A 21,474-nucleotide genomic window follows, 5' to 3' on the forward strand; every position below is an offset into this window, starting at 1 on the left:
TACAAAATTGGCTGTCCACAAAATAAAAAAAGACATCATTTTTTTCTTGGATCTAGCTCCACTTGTATTGTAATATACTGAAAACCAACGTGAACGCCCGTTTTCAGTATATTCCAATATAAAATTGGCTGTCCACAACATAAAAAAAGACATCATTTTTTTCTTGGATCCAGCTCCACTTGTATTGTAATATACTGAAAACCAACGTGAACGCCCGTTTTCAGTATATTCTAATACAAAATTGGCTGTCCACAACATAAAAAAAAGACATCCTTTTTTCTTGGATCCAGCTCCACTTGTATTGTAATATACTGAAAACCAACGTGAACGCCCGTTTTCAGTATATTCCAATACAAAATTGGCTGTCCACAACATAAAAAAAAGACATCTTTTTTTCTTGGATCCAGCTCCACTTGTATTGTAATATACTGAAAACCAACCTGAACGCCCGTTTTCAGTATATTCCAATAAAAAATTGATTGTCCACAACATAAAAAAAGACATCATTTTTTTCTTGGATGGAGCTCCATTTGTATTAGAATATACTGAAAACCGACTCGAACGCCCGTTTTCAGTATATTCCAATACAAAATTGGCTGTCCACAACATAAAAAAAAGACATCATTTTTTTCTTGGATGGAGCTCCATTTGTATTGAAATATACTGAAAACCAACGTGAACGCCCGTTTTCAGTATATTCCAATACAAAATTGGCTGTCCACAAAATAAAAAAAGACATTTTTTCTTGGATCCAGCTCCACTTGTATTGTAATATACTGAAAACCAACGTGAACGCCCGTTTTCAGTATATTCCAATATAAAATTGGCTGTCCACAACATAAAAAAAAGACATCATTTTTTTTCTTGGATCCAGCTCCATTTGTATTGAAATATACTGAAAACCGACGTGAGTGCCCGTTTTCAGTATATTCCAATACAAAATTGACTGTCCACAACATAAAAAAAAACATCATTTTTTTCTTGGATCTAGCTCCATTTGTATTGTAATATACTAAAAACCGACGTGAACGCCCGTTTTCAGTATATTCCAATACAAAATTGGCTGTCCACAAAATAAAAAAAAGACATCATTTTTTTCTTGGATCGAGCTCCACTTGTATTGAAATATACTGAAAACAACGTGAATGCCCGTTTTCAGTATATTCCAATACAAAATTGGCTGTCCACAAAAAATAAAAAAAAAGACATCATTTTTTTCTTGGATCCAGCCCCATTTGTATTGGAATATACTGAAAACCAACGTGAACGCCCGTTTTCAGTATATTCCAATACAAAATTGGCTGTCCACAAAATAAAAAAAGACATCATTTTTTTCTTGGATCCAGCTCCACTTGTATTGTAATATACTGAAAACCAACGTGAACGCCCGTTTTCAGTATATTCCAATATAAAATTGGCTGTCCACAACATAAAAAAAAGACATCCTTTTTTCTTGGATCCAGCTCCACTTGTATTGTAATATATACTGAAAACCAACGTGAACGCCCGTTTTCAGTATATTCCAATACAAAATTGGCTGTCCACAACATAAAAAAAAGACATCTTTTTTTCTTGGATCCAGCTCCACTTGTATTGTAATATACTGAAAACCAACGTGAACGCCCGTTTTCAGTATATTCCAATACAAAATTGATTGTCCACAACATAAAAAAAGACATCATTTTTTTCTTGGATGGAGCTCCATTTGTATTAGAATATACTGAAAACCGACTCGAACGCCCGTTTTCAGTATATTCCAATACAAAATTGGCTGTCCACAACATAAAAAAAAGACATCATTTTTTTCTTGGATGGAGCTCCATTTGTATTGAAATATACTGAAAACCAACGTGAACGCCCGTTTTCAGTATATTCCAATACAAAATTGGCTGTCCACAAAATAAAAAAAGACATTTTTTCTTGGATCCAGCTCCACTTGTATTGTAATATACTGAAAACCAACGTGAACGCCCGTTTTCAGTATATTCCAATACAAAATTGGCTGTCCACAAAATAAAAAAAAAGACATCATTTTTTTCTTGGATCGAGCTCCACTTGTATTGAAATATACTGAAAACAACGTGAATGCCCGTTTTCAGTATATTCCAATACAAAATTGGCTGTCCACAAAAAATAAAAAAAAAGACATTTTTTTCTTGGATCCAGCTCCATTTGTATTGGAATATACTGAAAACCAACGTGAACGCCCGTTTTCAGTATATTCCAATACAAAATTGGCTGTCCACAAAATAAAAAAAGACATCATTTTTTTCTTGGATCCAGCTCCACTTGTATTGTAATATACTGAAAACCAACGTGAACGCCCGTTTTCAGTATATTCCAATATAAAATTGGCTGTCCACAACATAAAAAAAGACATCATTTTTTTCTTGGATCCAGCTCCACTTGTATTGAAATATACTGAAAACCGACGTGAATGCCCGTTTTCAGTATATTCCAATACAAAATTGGCTGTCCACAACATAAAAAAAGACATCATTTTTTTCTTGGATCCAGCTCCACTTGTATTGAAATATACTGAAAACCAACGTGAATGCCCGTTTTCAGTATATTCCAATACAAAATTGGCTGTCCACAAAATAAAAAAAGACATCATTTTTTTCTTGGATCCAGCTCCACTTGTATTGTAATATACTGAAAACCAACGTGAACGCCCGTTTTCAGTATATTCCAATATAAAATTGGCTGTCCACAACATAAAAAAAGACATCATTTTTTTCTTGGATCCAGCTCCACTTGTATTGAAATATACTGAAAACCGACGTGAATGCCCGTTTTCAGTATATTCTAATACAAAATTGGCTGTCCACAACATAAAAAAAAGACATCCTTTTTTCTTGGATCCAGCTCCACTTGTATTGTAATATACTGAAAACAACGTGAATGCCCGTTTTCAGTATATTCCAATACAAAATTGGCTGTCCACAAAAAATAAAAAAAAGACATTTTTTTCTTGGATCCAGCTCCATTTGTATTGGAATATACTGAAAACCAACGTGAACGCCCGTTTTCAGTATATTCCAATACAAAATTGGCTGTCCACAAAATAAAAAAAGACATCATTTTTTTCTTGGATCCAGCTCCACTTGTATTGTAATATACTGAAAACCAACGTGAACGCCCGTTTTCAGTATATTCCAATATAAAATTGGCTGTCCACAACATAAAAAAAGACATCATTTTTTTCTTGGATCCAGCTCCACTTGTATTGAAATATACTGAAAACCAACGTGAACGCCCGTTTTCAGTATATTCTAATACAAAATTGGCTGTCCACAACATAAAAAAAAGACATCCTTTTTTCTTGGATCCAGCTCCACTTGTATTGTAATATACTGAAAACCAACGTGAACGCCCGTTTTCAGTATATTCCAATACAAAATTGGCTGTCCACAACATAAAAAAAAGACATCATTTTTTTCTTGGATCCAGCTCCACTTGTATTGTAATATACTGAAAACCAACGTGAACGCCCGTTTTCAGTATATTCCAATACAAGATTGGCTGTCCACAAAAAATAAAAAAAAAGACATTTTTTTCTTGGATCCAGCTCCATTTGTATTGGAATATACTGAAAACCAACGTGAACGCCCGTTTTCAGTATATTCCAATACAAAATTGGCTGTCCACAAAATAAAAAAAGACATCATTTTTTTCTTGGATCCAGCTCCACTTGTATTGTAATATACTGAAAACCAACGTGAACGCCCGTTTTCAGTATATTCCAATATAAAATTGGCTGTCCACAAAAAATAAAAAAAAAGACATTTTTTTCTTGGATCCAGCTCCATTTGTATTGGAATATACTGAAAACCAACGTGAACGCCCGTTTTCAGTATATTCCAATACAAAATTGGCTGTCCACAAAATAAAAAAAGACATCATTTTTTTCTTGGATCCAGCTCCACTTGTATTGTAATATACTGAAAACCAACGTGAACGCCCGTTTTCAGTATATTCCAATACAAAATTGGCTGTCCACAAAAAATAAAAAAAAAGACATTTTTTTCTTGGATCCAGCTCCATTTGTATTGGAATATACTGAAAACAACGTGAATGCCCGTTTTCAGTATATTCCAATACAAAATTGGCTGTCCACAAAAAATAAAAAAAAAGACATTTTTTTCTTGGATCCAGCTCCATTTGTATTGGAATATACTGAAAACCAACGTGAACGCCCGTTTTCAGTATATTCCAATACAAAATTGGCTGTCCACAAAAAATAAAAAAAAAGACATTTTTTTCTTGGATCCAGCTCCATTTGTATTGGAATATACTGAAAACAACGTGAATGCCCGTTTTCAGTATATTCCAATACAAAATTGGCTGTCCACAAAAAATAAAAAAAAAGACATTTTTTTCTTGGATCCAGCTCCATTTGTACTGGAATATACTGAAAACCAACGTGAACGCCCGTTTTCAGTATATTCCAATACAAAATTGGCTGTCCACAAAAAATAAAAAAAAGGACATTTTTTTCTTGGATCCAGCTCCATTTGTATTGGAATATACTGAAAACAACGTGAATGCCCGTTTTCAGTATATTCCAATACAAAATTGGCTGTCCACAAAAAATAAAAAAAAAGACATTTTTTTCTTGGATCCAGCTCCATTTGTATTGGAATATACTGAAAACCAACGTGAACGCCCGTTTTCAGTATATTCCAATACAAAATTGGCTGTCCACAAAATAAAAAAAGACATCATTTTTTTCTTGGATCCAGCTCCACTTGTATTGTAATATACTGAAAACCAACGTGAACGCCCGTTTTCAGTATATTCCAATATAAAATTGGCTGTCCACAACATAAAAAAAGACATCATTTTTTTCTTGGATCCAGCTCCACTTGTATTGAAATATACTGAAAACCAACGTGAACGCCCGTTTTCAGTATATTCTAATACAAAATTGGCTGTCCACAACATAAAAAAAAGACATCCTTTTTTCTTGGATCCAGCTCCACTTGTATTGTAATATACTGAAAACCAACGTGAACGCCCGTTTTCAGTATATTCCAATACAAAATTGGCTGTCCACAACATAAAAAAAAGACATCATTTTTTTCTTGGATCCAGCTCCACTTGTATTGTAATATACTGAAAACCAACGTGAACGCCCGTTTTCAGTATATTCCAATACAAAATTGGCTGTCCACAACATAAAAAAAGACATCATTTTTTTCTTGGATCCAGCTCCACTTGTATTGTAATATACTGAAAACCAACGTGAACGCCCGTTTTCAGTATATTCCAATACAAAATTGGCTGTCCATAACATAAAAAAAAGACATCATTTTTTTCTTGGATGCAGCTCCATTTGTATTGAAATATACTGAAAACCGACGTGAATGCCCGTTTTCAGTATATTCCAATACAAAATTGACTGTCCACAACATAAAAAAAAGACATCATTTTTTTCTTGGATCCAGCTCCATTTGTATTGAAATATACTGAAAACCAACGTGAACGCCCGTTTTCAGTATATTCCAATACAAAATTGGCTGTCCACAACATAAAAAAAAGACATCATTTTTTTCTTGGATCCAGCTCCACTTGTATTGTAATATACTGAAAACCAACGTGAACGCCCGTTTTCAGTATATTCCAATACAAAATTGGCTGTCCACAACATAAAAAAAGACATCATTTTTTTCTTGGATCCAGCTCCACTTGTATTGTAATATACTGAAAACCAACGTGAACGCCCGTTTTCAGTATATTCCAATACAAAATTGGCTGTCCATAACATAAAAAAAAGACATCATTTTTTTCTTGGATGCAGCTCCATTTGTATTGTAATATACTGAAAACCAACGTGAACGCCCGTTTTCAGTATATTCCAATACAAAATTGGCTGTCCACAACATAAAAAAAAGACATCATTTTTTTCTTGGATGGAGCTCCATTTGTATTGAAATATACTGAAAACCAACGTGAACGCCCGTTTTCAGTATATTCCAATACAAAATTGGCTGTCCACAAAATAAAAAAAGACATTTTTTCTTGGATCCAGCTCCACTTGTATTGTAATATACTGAAAACCAACGTGAACGCCCGTTTTCAGTATATTCCAATACAAAATTGGCTGTCCACAAAATAAAAAAAAAGACATCATTTTTTTCTTGGATCGAGCTCCACTTGTATTGAAATATACTGAAAACAACGTGAATGCCCGTTTTCAGTATATTCCAATACAAAATTGGCTGTCCACAAAAAATAAAAAAAAAGACATTTTTTTCTTGGATCCAGCTCCATTTGTATTGGAATATACTGAAAACCAACGTGAACGCCCGTTTTCAGTATATTCCAATACAAAATTGGCTGTCCACAAAATAAAAAAAGACATCATTTTTTTCTTGGATCCAGCTCCACTTGTATTGTAATATACTGAAAACCAACGTGAACGCCCGTTTTCAGTATATTCCAATATAAAATTGGCTGTCCACAACATAAAAAAAGACATCATTTTTTTCTTGGATCCAGCTCCACTTGTATTGAAATATACTGAAAACCGACGTGAATGCCCGTTTTCAGTATATTCCAATACAAAATTGGCTGTCCACAACATAAAAAAAGACATCATTTTTTTCTTGGATCCAGCTCCACTTGTATTGAAATATACTGAAAACCAACGTGAATGCCCGTTTTCAGTATATTCCAATACAAAATTGGCTGTCCACAAAATAAAAAAAGACATCATTTTTTTCTTGGATCCAGCTCCACTTGTATTGTAATATACTGAAAACCAACGTGAACGCCCGTTTTCAGTATATTCCAATATAAAATTGGCTGTCCACAACATAAAAAAAGACATCATTTTTTTCTTGGATCCAGCTCCACTTGTATTGAAATATACTGAAAACCGACGTGAATGCCCGTTTTCAGTATATTCTAATACAAAATTGGCTGTCCACAACATAAAAAAAAGACATCCTTTTTTCTTGGATCCAGCTCCACTTGTATTGTAATATACTGAAAACAACGTGAATGCCCGTTTTCAGTATATTCCAATACAAAATTGGCTGTCCACAAAAAATAAAAAAAAGACATTTTTTTCTTGGATCCAGCTCCATTTGTATTGGAATATACTGAAAACCAACGTGAACGCCCGTTTTCAGTATATTCCAATACAAAATTGGCTGTCCACAAAATAAAAAAAGACATCATTTTTTTCTTGGATCCAGCTCCACTTGTATTGTAATATACTGAAAACCAACGTGAACGCCCGTTTTCAGTATATTCCAATATAAAATTGGCTGTCCACAACATAAAAAAAGACATCATTTTTTTCTTGGATCCAGCTCCACTTGTATTGAAATATACTGAAAACCAACGTGAACGCCCGTTTTCAGTATATTCTAATACAAAATTGGCTGTCCACAACATAAAAAAAAGACATCCTTTTTTCTTGGATCCAGCTCCACTTGTATTGTAATATACTGAAAACCAACGTGAACGCCCGTTTTCAGTATATTCCAATACAAAATTGGCTGTCCACAACATAAAAAAAAGACATCATTTTTTTCTTGGATCCAGCTCCACTTGTATTGTAATATACTGAAAACCAACGTGAACGCCCGTTTTCAGTATATTCCAATACAAAATTGGCTGTCCACAAAAAATAAAAAAAAAGACATTTTTTTCTTGGATCCAGCTCCATTTGTATTGGAATATACTGAAAACCAACGTGAACGCCCGTTTTCAGTATATTCCAATACAAAATTGGCTGTCCACAAAATAAAAAAAGACATCATTTTTTTCTTGGATCCAGCTCCACTTGTATTGTAATATACTGAAAACCAACGTGAACGCCCGTTTTCAGTATATTCCAATATAAAATTGGCTGTCCACAAAAAATAAAAAAAAAGACATTTTTTTCTTGGATCCAGCTCCATTTGTATTGGAATATACTGAAAACCAACGTGAACGCCCGTTTTCAGTATATTCCAATACAAAATTGGCTGTCCACAAAATAAAAAAAGACATCATTTTTTTCTTGGATCCAGCTCCACTTGTATTGTAATATACTGAAAACCAACGTGAACGCCCGTTTTCAGTATATTCCAATACAAAATTGGCTGTCCACAAAAAATAAAAAAAAAGACATTTTTTTCTTGGATCCAGCTCCATTTGTATTGGAATATACTGAAAACAACGTGAATGCCCGTTTTCAGTATATTCCAATACAAAATTGGCTGTCCACAAAAAATAAAAAAAAAGACATTTTTTTCTTGGATCCAGCTCCATTTGTATTGGAATATACTGAAAACCAACGTGAACGCCCGTTTTCAGTATATTCCAATACAAAATTGGCTGTCCACAAAAAATAAAAAAAAGACATTTTTTTCTTGGATCCAGCTCCATTTGTATTGGAATATACTGAAAACAACGTGAATGCCCGTTTTCAGTATATTCCAATACAAAATTGGCTGTCCACAACATAAAAAAAAAGACATCCTTTTTTCTTGGATCCAGCTCCACTTGTATTGTAATATACTGAAAACCAACGTGAACGCCCGTTTTCAGTATATTCCAATACAAAATTGGCTGTCCACAACATAAAAAAAAGACATCATTTTTTTCTTGGATCCAGCTCCATTTGTATTGGAATATACTGAAAACAACGTGAATGCCCGTTTTCAGTATATTCCAATACAAAATTGGCTGTCCACAAAAAATAAAAAAAAAGACATTTTTTTCTTGGATCCAGCTCCATTTGTATTGGAATATACTGAAAACCAACGTGAACGCCCGTTTTCAGTATATTCCAATACAAAATTGGCTGTCCACAAAATAAAAAAAGACATCATTTTTTTCTTGGATCCAGCTCCACTTGTATTGTAATATACTGAAAACCAACGTGAACGCCCGTTTTCAGTATATTCCAATAGAAAATTGGCTGTCCACAAAAAATAAAAAAAAAGACATTTTTTTCTTGGATCCAGCTCCACTTGTATTGGAATATACTGAAAACCAACGTGAACGCCCGTTTTCAGTATATTCCAATACAAAATTGGCTGTCCACAACATAAAAAAAGACATCTTTTTTTCTTGGATCCAGCTCCACTTGTATTGTAATATACTGAAAACCAACGTGAACGCCCGTTTTCAGTATATTCCAATACAAAATTGGCTGTCCACAAAAAATAAAAAAAAAGACATTTTTTTCTTGGATCCAGCTCCATTTGTATTGGAATATACTGAAAACAACGTGAATGCCCGTTTTCAGTATATTCCAATACAAAATTGGCTGTCCACAAAAAATAAAAAAAAAGACATTTTTTTCTTGGATCCAGCTCCATTTGTATTGGAATATACTGAAAACCAACGTGAACGCCCGTTTTCAGTATATTCCAATACAAAATTGGCTGTCCATAACATAAAAAAAAGACATCATTTTTTTCTTGGATGCAGCTCCATTTGTATTGAAATATACTGAAAACCGACGTGAATGCCCGTTTTCAGTATATTCCAATACAAAATTGACTGTCCACAACATAAAAAAAAGACATCATTTTTTTCTTGGATCCAGCTCCATTTGTATTGAAATATACTGAAAACCGACGTGAACGCCCGTTTTCAGTATATTCCAATACAAAATTGGCAGTCCACAAAATAAAAAAAAGACATCATTTTTTTCTTGGATCGAGCTCCACTTGTATTGAAATATACTGAAAACCGACTCAAACACCCGTTTTCAGTATATTCCAATACAAATTGGCAGTCCACAAAATAAAAAAAAGACATCATTTCTTTGTTGGATCGAGCTCTATTTGTATTGAAATATACTGAAAACCGACTCAAACACCCGTTTTCAGTATATTCCAATACAAATTGGCAGTCCTCAAAATAAAAAAAAGACATCATTTTTTTCTTGGATCGAGCTCTATTTGTATTGAAATATACTGAAAACCGACTCAAACACCCGTTTTCAGTATATTCCAATACAAATTGGCAGTCCACAAAATAAAAAAAAGACATCATTTTTTTCTTGGATCCAGCTCCACTTGTATTGTAATATACTGAAAACCAACGTGAACGCCCGTTTTCAGTATATTCCAATATAAAATTGGCTGTCCACAACATAAAAAAAGACATCATTTTTTTCTTGGATCCAGCTCCACTTGTATTGTAATATACTGAAAACCAACGTGAACGCCCGTTTTCAGTATATTCTAATACAAAATTGGCTGTCCACAACATAAAAAAAAGACATCCTTTTTTCTTGGATCCAGCTCCACTTGTATTGTAATATACTGAAAACCAACGTGAACGCCCGTTTTCAGTATATTCCAATACAAAATTGGCTGTCCACAACATAAAAAAAAGACATCATTTTTTTCTTGGATCCAGCTCCATTTGTATTGTAATATACTGAAAACCAACGTGAACGCCCGTTTTCAGTATATTGCAATACAAAATTGGCTGTCCACAACATAAAAAAAGACATCATTTTTTTCTTGGATCCAGCTCCACTTGTATTGTAATATACTGAAAACCGACGTGAATGCCCGTTTTCAGTATATTCCAATACAAAATTGACTGTCCACAACATAAAAAAAAGACATCATTTTTTTCTTGGATCCAGCTCCATTTGTATTGAAATATACTGAAAACCGACGTGAACGCCCGTTTTCAGTATATTCCAATACAAAATTGGCAGTCCACAAAATAAAAAAAAGACATCATTTTTTTCTTGGATCGAGCTCCACTTGTATTGAAATATACTGAAAACCGACTCAAACACCCGTTTTCAGTATATTCCAATACAAATTGGCAGTCCACAAAATAAAAAAAAGACATCATTTCTTTGTTGGATCGAGCTCTATTTGTATTGAAATATACTGAAAACCGACTCAAACACCCGTTTTCAGTATATTCCAATACAAATTGGCAGTCCTCAAAATAAAAAAAGACATCATTTTTTTCTTGGATCGAGCTCTATTTGTATTGAAATATACTGAAAACCGACTCAAACACCCGTTTTCAGTATATTCCAATACAAAATTGGCTGTCCACAACATAAAAAATAGACATCATTTTTTCTTGGATCCAGCTCCACTTGTATTGTAATATACTGAAAACCAACGTGAACGCCCGTTTTCAGTATATTCTAATACAAAATTGGCTGTCCACAACATAAAAAAAGACGTCATTTTTTTCTTGGATCCAGCTCCACTTGTATTGTAATATACTGAAAACCAACGTGAACGCCCGTTTTCAGTATATTCCAATACAAAATTGGCTGTCCACAACATAAAAAAAAGACATCATTTTTTTCTTGGATCCAGCTCCACTTGTATTGTAATATACTGAAAACCAACGTGAACACCCGTTTTCAGTATATTCCAATACAAAATTGGCTGTCCACAACATAAAAAAAAGACATCATTTTTTTCTTGGATCCAGCTCCATTTGTATTGAAATATACTGAAAACCGACGTGAATGCCCGTTTTCAGTATATTCCAATACAAAATTGACTGTCCACAACATAAAAAAAAAGACATCATTTTTTTCTTGGATCCAGCTCCATTTGTATTGAAATATACTGAAAACCGACGTGAACGCCCGTTTTCAGTATATTCCAATACAAAATTGGCAGTCCACAAAATAAAAAAAAGACATCATTTTTTTCTTGGATCGAGCTCCACTTGTATTGAAATATACTGAAAACCGACTCAAACACCCGTTTTCAGTATATTCCAATACAAATTGGCAGTCCACAAAATAAAAAAAAGACATCATTTCTTTGTTAGATCGAGCTCTATTTGTATTGAAATATACCGAAAACCGACTCAAACACCCGTTTTTAGTATATTCCAATACAAATTGGCAGTCCTCAAAATAAAAAAAAGACATCATTTTTTTCTTGGATCGAGCTCTATTTGTATTGAAATATACTGAAAACCGACTCAAACACCCGTTTTCAGTATATTCCAATACAAATTGGCTGTCCACAACATAAAAAAAAGACATCCTTTTTTCTTGGATCCAGCTCCACTTGTATTGTAATATACTGAAAACCAACGTGAACGCCCGTTTTCAGTATATTCCAATACAAAATTGGCTGTCCACAACATAAAAAAAAGACATCTTTTTTTCTTGGATCCAGCTCCACTTGTATTGAAATATACTGAAAACCGACTCAAACACCCGTTTTCAGTATATTCCAATACAAATTGGCAGTCCACAAAATAAAAAAAAGACATCATTTCTTTGTTGGATCGAGCTCTATTTGTATTGAAATATACTGAAAACCGACTCAAACACCCGTTTTCAGTATATTCCAATACAAATTGGCAGTCCTCAAAATAAAAAAAAGACATCATTTTTTTCTTGGATCGAGCTCTATTTGTATTGAAATATACTGAAAACCGACTCAAACACCCGTTTTCAGTATATTCCAATACAAATTGGCAGTCCACAAAATAAAAAAAAGACATCATTTTTTTCTTGGATCCAGCTCCACTTGTATTGTAATATACTGAAAACCAACGTGAACGCCCGTTTTCAGTATATTCCAATATAAAATTGGCTGTCCACAACATAAAAAAAGACATCATTTTTTTCTTGGATCCAGCTCCACTTGTATTGTAATATACTGAAAACCAACGTGAACGCCCGTTTTCAGTATATTCTAATACAAAATTGGCTGTCCACAACATAAAAAAAAGACATCCTTTTTTCTTGGATCCAGCTCCACTTGTATTGTAATATACTGAAAACCAACGTGAACGCCCGTTTTCAGTATATTCCAATACAAAATTGGCTGTCCACAACATAAAAAAAAGACATCATTTTTTTCTTGGATCCAGCTCCATTTGTATTGTAATATACTGAAAACCAACGTGAACGCCCGTTTTCAGTATATTGCAATACAAAATTGGCTGTCCACAACATAAAAAAAGACATCATTTTTTTCTTGGATCCAGCTCCACTTGTATTGTAATATACTGAAAACCAACGTGAACGCCCGTTTTCAGTATATTCCAATACAAAATTGGCTGTCCACAACATAAAAAAAAGACATCATTTTTTTTCTTGGATCCAGCTCCATTTGTATTGAAATATACTGAAAACCGACGTGAATGCCCGTTTTCAGTATATTCCAATACAAAATTGACTGTCCACAACATAAAAAAAAGACATCATTTTTTTCTTGGATCCAGCTCCATTTGTATTGAAATATACTGAAAACCGACGTGAACGCCCGTTTTCAGTATATTCCAATACAAAATTGGCAGTCCACAAAATAAAAAAAAGACATCATTTTTTTCTTGGATCGAGCTCCACTTGTATTGAAATATACTGAAAACCGACTCAAACACCCGTTTTCAGTATATTCCAATACAAATTGGCAGTCCACAAAATAAAAAAAAGACATCATTTCTTTGTTGGATCGAGCTCTATTTGTATTGAAATATACTGAAAACCGACTCAAACACCCGTTTTCAGTATATTCCAATACAAATTGGCAGTACTCAAAATAAAAAAAGACATCATTTTTTTCTTGGATCGAGCTCTATTTGTATTGAAATATACTGAAAACCGACTCAAACACCCGTTTTCAGTATATTCCAATACAAAATTGGCTGTCCACAACATAAAAAATAGACATCATTTTTTCTTGGATCCAGCTCCACTTGTATTGTAATATACTGAAAACCAACGTGAACGCCCGTTTTCAGTATATTCTAATACAAAATTGGCTGTCCACAACATAAAAAAAAGACGTCATTTTTTTCTTGGATCCAGCTCCACTTGTATTGTAATATACTGAAAACCAACGTGAACGCCCGTTTTCAGTATATTCCAATACAAAATTGGCTGTCCACAACATAAAAAAAGACATCATTTTTTTCTTGGATCCAGCTCCACTTGTATTGTAATATACTGAAAACCAACGTGAACACCCGTTTTCAGTATATTCCAATACAAAATTGGCTGTCCACAACATAAAAAAAAGACATCATTTTTTTCTTGGATCCAGCTCCATTTGTATTGAAATATACTGAAAACCGACGTGAATGCCCGTTTTCAGTATATTCCAATACAAAATTGACTGTCCACAACATAAAAAAAAAGACATCATTTTTTTCTTGGATCCAGCTCCATTTGTATTGAAATATACTGAAAACCGACGTGAACGCCCGTTTTCAGTATATTCCAATACAAAATTGGCAGTCCACAAAATAAAAAAAAGACATCATTTTTTTCTTGGATCGAGCTCCACTTGTATTGAAATATACTGAAAACCGACTCAAACACCCGTTTTCAGTATATTCCAATACAAATTGGCAGTCCACAAAATAAAAAAAAGACATCATTTCTTTGTTAGATCGAGCTCTATTTGTATTGAAATATACCGAAAACCGACTCAAACACCCGTTTTTAGTATATTCCAATACAAATTGGCAGTCCTCAAAATAAAAAAAAGACATCATTTTTTTCTTGGATCGAGCTCTATTTGTATTGAAATATACTGAAAACCGACTCAAACACCCGTTTTCAGTATATTCCAATACAAATTGGCTGTCCACAACATAAAAAAAAGACATCCTTTTTTCTTGGATCCAGCTCCACTTGTATTGTAATATACTGAAAACCAACGTGAACGCCCGTTTTCAGTATATTCCAATACAAAATTGGCTGTCCACAACATAAAAAAAAGACATCTTTTTTTCTTGGATCCAGCTCCACTTGTATTGTAATATACTGAAAACCAACGTGAACGCCCGTTTTCAGTATATTCCAATACAAAATTGATTATCCACAACATAAAAAAAGACATCATTTTTTTCTTGGATGGAGCTCCATTTGTATTAGAATATACTGAAAACCGACTCGAACGCCCTTTTTCAGTATATTCCAATACAAAATTGGCTGTCCACAACATAAAAAAAAGACATCATTTGTTTCTTGGATGGAGCTCCATTTGTATTGAAATATACTGAAAACCAACGTGAACGCCCGTTTTCAGTATATTCCAATACAAAATTGGCTGTCCACAAAATAAAAAAAAGACATTTTTTTCTTGGATCCAGCTCCACTTGTATTGTAATATACTGAAAACCAACGTGAACGCCCGTTTTCAGTATATTCCAATATAAAATTGGCTGTCCACAACATAAAAAAAAGACATCATTATTTTCTTGGATCCAGCTCCACTTGTATTGTAATATACTGAAAACCAACGTGAACGCCCGTTTTTAGTATATTCCAATACAAAATTGGCTGTCCACAACATAAAAAATAGACATCATTTTTTTCTTGGATCCAGCTCCACTTGTATTGTAATATACTGAAAACCAACGTGAACGCCCGTTTTCAGTATATTCCAATACAAAATTGGCTGTCCACAACATAAAAAAAGACATCCTTTTTTCTTGGATCCAGCTCCACTTGTATTGTAATATACTGAAAACCAACGTGAACGCCCGTTTTCAGTATATTCCAATACAAAATTGGCTGTCCACAACATAAAAAAAAGACATCATTTTTTTCTTGGATCCAGCTCCACTTGTATTGTAATATACTGAAAACCAACGTGAACGCCCGTTTTCAGTATATTCCAATACAAAATTGGCTGTCCACAACATAAAAAAAAGACATCATTTTTTCTTGGATCCAGCTCCACTTGTATTGTAATATACTGAAAACCAACGTGAACGCCCGTTTTTAGTATATTCCAATACAAAATTGGCTCTCCACAACATAAAAAATAGACATCATTTTTTTCTTGGATCCAGCTCCACTTGTATTGTAATATACTGAAAACCAACGTGAACGCCCGTTTTCAGTATATTCCAATACAAAATTGGCTGTCCACAACATAAAAAAAAGACATCCTTTTTTCTTGGATCCAGCTCCACTTGTATTGTAATATTCTGAAAACCAACGTGAACGCCCGTTTTCAGTATATTCCAATATAAAATTGGCTGTCCACAAAAAATAAAAAAAAAGACATTTTTTTCTTGGATCCAGCTCCATTTGTATTGGAATATACTGAAAACCAACGTGAACGCCCGTTTTCAGTATATTCCAATACAAAATTGGCTGTCCACAAAATAAAAAAAGACATCATTTTTTTCTTGGATCCAGCTCCACTTGTATTGTAATATACTGAAAACCAACGTGAACGCCCGTTTTCAGTATATTCCAATACAAAATTGGCTGTCCAAAAAAAATAAAAAAAAAGACATTTTTTTCTTGGATCCAGCTCCATTTGTATTGGAATATACTGAAAACAACGTGAATGCCCGTTTTCAGTATATTCCAATACAAAATTGGCTGTCCACAAAAAATAAAAAAAAAGACATTTTTTTCTTGGATCCAGCTCCATTTGTATTGGAATATACTGAAAACCAACGTGAACGCCCGTTTTCAGTATATTCCAATACAAAATTGGCTGTCCACAAAAAATAAAAAAAAAGACATTTTTTTCTTGGATCCAGCTCCATTTGTATTGGAATATACTGAAAACAACGTGAACGCCCGTTTTCAGTATATTCCAATACAAAATTGGCTGTCCACAAAAAATAAAAAAAAAGACATTTTTTTCTTGGATCCAGCTCCATTTGTATTGGAATATACTGAAAACCAACGTGAACGCCCGTTTTCAGTATATTCCAATACAAAATTGGCTGTCCACAAAAAATAAAAAAAAAGACATTTTTTTCTTGGATCCAGCTCCATTTGTATTGGAATATACTGAAAACAACGTGAATGCCCGTTTTCAGTATATTCCAATACAAAATTGGCTGTCCACAAAAAATAAAAAAAAAGACATTTTTTTCTTGGATCCAGCTCCATTTGTATTGGAATATACTGAAAACCAACGTGAACGCCCGTTTTCAGTATATTCCAATACAAAATTGGCTGTCCACAAAATAAAAAAAGACATCATTTTTTTCTTGGATCCAGCTCCACTTGTATTGTAATATACTGAAAACCAACGTGAACGCCCGTTTTCAGTATATTCCAATATAAAATTGGCTGTCCACAACATAAAAAAAGACATCATTTTTTTCTTGGATCCAGCTCCACTTGTATTGAAATATACTGAAAACCAACGTGAACGCCCGTTTTCAGTATATTCTAATACAAAATTGGCTGTCCACAACATAAAAAGAAGACATCCTTTTTTCTTGGATCCAGCTCCACTTGTATTGTAATATACTGAAAACCAACGTGAACGCCCGTTTTCAGTATATTCCAATACAAAATTGGCTGTCCACAACATAAAAAAAAGACATCATTTTTTTCTTGGATCCAGCTCCACTTGTATTGTAATATACTGAAAACCAACGTGAACGCCCGTTTTCAGTATATTCCAATACAAAATTGGCTGTCCACAACATAAAAAAAGACATCATTTTTTTCTTGGATCCAGCTCCACTTGTATTGTAATATACTGAAAACCAACGTGAACGCCCGTTTTCAGTATATTCCAATACAAAATTGGCTGTCCATAACATAAAAAAAAGACATCATTTTTTTCTTGGATCCAGCTCCATTTGTATTGAAATATACTGAAAACCGACGTGAATGCCCGTTTTCAGTATATTCCAATACAAAATTGACTGTCCACAACATAAAAAAAAGACATCATTTTTTTCTTGGATCCAGCTCCATTTGTATTGAAATATACTGAAAACCGACGTGAACGCCCGTTTTCAGTATATTCCAATACAAAATTGGCAGTCCACAAAATAAAAAAAAGACATCATTTTTTTCTTGGATCGAGCTCCACTTGTATTGAAATATACTGAAAACCGACTCAAACACCCGTTTTCAGTATATTCCAATACAAATTGGCAGTCCACAAAATAAAAAAAAGACATCATTTCTTTGTTGGATCGAGCTCTATTTGTATTGAAATATACTGAAAACCGACTCAAACACCCGTTTTCAGTATATTCCAATACAAATTGGCAGTCCTCAAAATAAAAAAAAGACATCATTTTTTTCTTGGATCGAGCTCTATTTGTATTGAAATATACTGAAAACCGACTCAAACACCCGTTTTCAGTATATTCCAATACAAATTGGCAGTCCACAAAATAAAAAAAAGACATCATTTTTTTCTTGGATCCAGCTCCACTTGTATTGTAATATACTGAAAACCAACGTGAACGCCCGTTTTCAGTATATTCCAATATAAAATTGGCTGTCCACAACATAAAAAAAGACATCATTTTTTTCTTGGATCCAGCTCCACTTGTATTGTAATATACTGAAAACCAACGTGAACGCCCGTTTTCAGTATATTCTAATACAAAATTGGCTGTCCACAACATAAAAAAAAGACATCCTTTTTTCTTGGATCCAGCTCCACTTGTATTGTAATATACTGAAAACCAACGTGAACGCCCGTTTTCAGTATATTCCAATACAAAATTGGCTGTCCACAACATAAAAAAAAGACATCATTTTTTTCTTGGATCCAGCTCCATTTGTATTGTAATATACTGAAAACCAACGTGAACGCCCGTTTTCAGTATATTGCAATACAAAATTGGCTGTCCACAACATAAAAAAAGACATCATTTTTTTCTTGGATCCAGCTCCACTTGTATTGTAATATACTGAAAACCAACGTGAACGCCCGTTTTCAGTATATTCCAATACAAAATTGGCTGTCCACAACATAAAAAAAAGACATCATTTTTTTTCTTGGATCCAGCTCCATTTGTATTGAAATATACTGAAAACCGACGTGAATGCCCGTTTTCAGTATATTCCAATACAAAATTGACTGTCCACAACATAAAAAAAAGACATCATTTTTTTCTTGGATCCAGCTCCATTTGTATTGAAATATACTGAAAACCGACGTGAACGCCCGTTTTCAGTATATTCCAATACAAAATTGGCAGTCCACAAAATAAAAAAAAGACATCATTTTTTTCTTGGATCGAGCTCCACTTGTATTGAAATATACTGAAAACCGACTCAAACACCCGTTTTCAGTATATTCCAATACAAATTGGCAGTCCACAAAATAAAAAAAAGACATCATTTCTTTGTTGGATCGAGCTCTATTTGTATTGAAATATACTGAAAACCGACTCAAACACCCGTTTTCAGTATATTCCAATACAAATTGGCAGTCCTCAAAATAAAAAAAGACATCATTTTTTTCTTGGATCGAGCTCTATTTGTATTGAAATATACTGAAAACCGACTCAAACACCCGTTTTCAGTATATTCCAATACAAAATTGGCTGTCCACAACATAAAAAATAGACATCATTTTTTCTTGGATCCAGCTCCACTTGTATTGTAATATACTGAAAACCAACGTGAACGCCCGTTTTCAGTATATTCTAATACAAAATTGGCTGTCCACAACATAAAAAAAAGACGTCATTTTTTTCTTGGATCCAGCTCCACTTGTATTGTAATATACTGAAAACCAACGTGAACGCCCGTTTTCAGTATATTCCAATACAAAATTGGCTGTCCACAACATAAAAAAAAGACATCATTTTTTTCTTGGATCCAGCTCCACTTGTATTGTAATATACTGAAAACCAACGTGAACACCCGTTTTCAGTATATTCCAATACAAAATTGGCTGTCCACAACATAAAAAAAAGACATCATTTTTTTCTTGGATCCAGCTCCATTTGTATTGAAATATACTGAAAACCGACGTGAATGCCCGTTTTCAGTATATTCCAATACAAAATTGACTGTCCACAACATAAAAAAAAAGACATCATTTTTTTCTTGGATCCAGCTCCATTTGTATTGAAATATACTGAAAACCGACGTGAACGCCCGTTTTCAGTATATTCCAATACAAAATTGGCAGTCCACAAAATAAAAAAAAGACATCATTTTTTTCTTGGATCGAGCTCCACTTGTATTGAAATATACTGAAAACCGACTCAAACACCCGTTTTCAGTATATTCCAATACAAATTGGCAGTCCACAAAATAAAAAAAAGACATCATTTCTTTGTTAGATCGAGCTCTATTTGTATTGAAATATACCGAAAACCGACTCAAACACCCGTTTTTAGTATATTCCAATACAAATTGGCAGTCCTCAAAATAAAAAAAAGACATCATTTTTTTCTTGGATCGAGCTCTATTTGTATTGAAATATACTGAAAACCGACTCAAACACCCGTTTTCAGTATATTCCAATACAAATTGGCTGTCCACAACATAAAAAAAAGACATCCTTTTTTCTTGGATCCAGCTCCACTTGTATTGTAATATACTGAAAACCAACGTGAACGCCCGTTTTCAGTATATTCCAATACAAAATTGGCTGTCCACAACATAAAAAAAAGACATCTTTTTTTCTTGGATCCAGCTCCACTTGTATTGTAATATACTGAAAACCAACGTGAACGCCCGTTTTCAGTATATTCCAATATAAAATTGGCTGTCCACAAAAAATAAAAAAAAAGACATTTTTTTCTTGGATCCAGCTCCATTTGTATTGGAATATACTGAAAACCGACGTGAGTGCCCGTTTTCAGTATATTCCAATACAAAATTGACTGTCCACAACATAAAAAAAAGACATCATTTTTTTCTTGGATCCAGCTCCATTTGTATTGTAATATACTAAAAACCAACGTGAACGCCCGTTTTCAGTATATTCCAATATAAAATTGGCTGTCCACAACATAAAAAAAAGACATCATTATTTTCTTGGATCCAGCTCCACTTGTATTGTAATATACTGAAAACCAACGTGAACGCCCGTTTTTAGTATATTCCAATACAAAATTGGCTGTCCACAACATAAAAAATAGACATCATTTTTTTCTTGGATCCAGCTCCACTTGTATTGTAATATACTGAAAACCAACGTGAACGCCCGTTTTCAGTATATTCCAATACAAAATTGGCTGTCCACAACATAAAAAAAGACATCCTTTTTTCTTGGATCCAGCTCCACTTGTATTGTAATATACTGAAAACCAACGTGAACGCCCGTTTTCAGTATATTCCAATACAAAATTGGCTGTCCACAACATAAAAAAAAGACATCATTTTTTTCTTGGATCCAGCTCCACTTGTATTGTAATATACTGAAAACCAACGTGAACGCCCGTTTTCAGTATATTCCAATACAAAATTGGCTGTCCACAACATAAAAAAAAGACATCATTTTTTCTTGGATCCAGCTCCACTTGTATTGTAATATACTGAAAACCAACGTGAACGCCCGTTTTTAGTATATTCCAATACAAAATTGGCTGTCCACAACATAAAAAAAGACATCATTTTTTTCTTGGATCGAGCTCTATTTGTATTGAAATATACTGAAAACCGACTCAAACACCCGTTTTCAGTATATTCCAATACAAAATTGATTATCCACAACATAAAAAAAGACATCATTTTTTTCTTGGATGGAGCTCCATTTGTATTAGAATATACTGAAAACCGACTCGAACGCCCTTTTTCAGTATATTCCAATACAA

Source organism: Stegodyphus dumicola, chromosome 8, assembly GCF_044657685.1.
Source record: "Stegodyphus dumicola isolate Sdum_Otavi_A_Nest chromosome 8, ASM4465768v1".
Classification (NCBI taxonomy): domain Eukaryota; kingdom Metazoa; phylum Arthropoda; class Arachnida; order Araneae; family Eresidae; genus Stegodyphus; species Stegodyphus dumicola.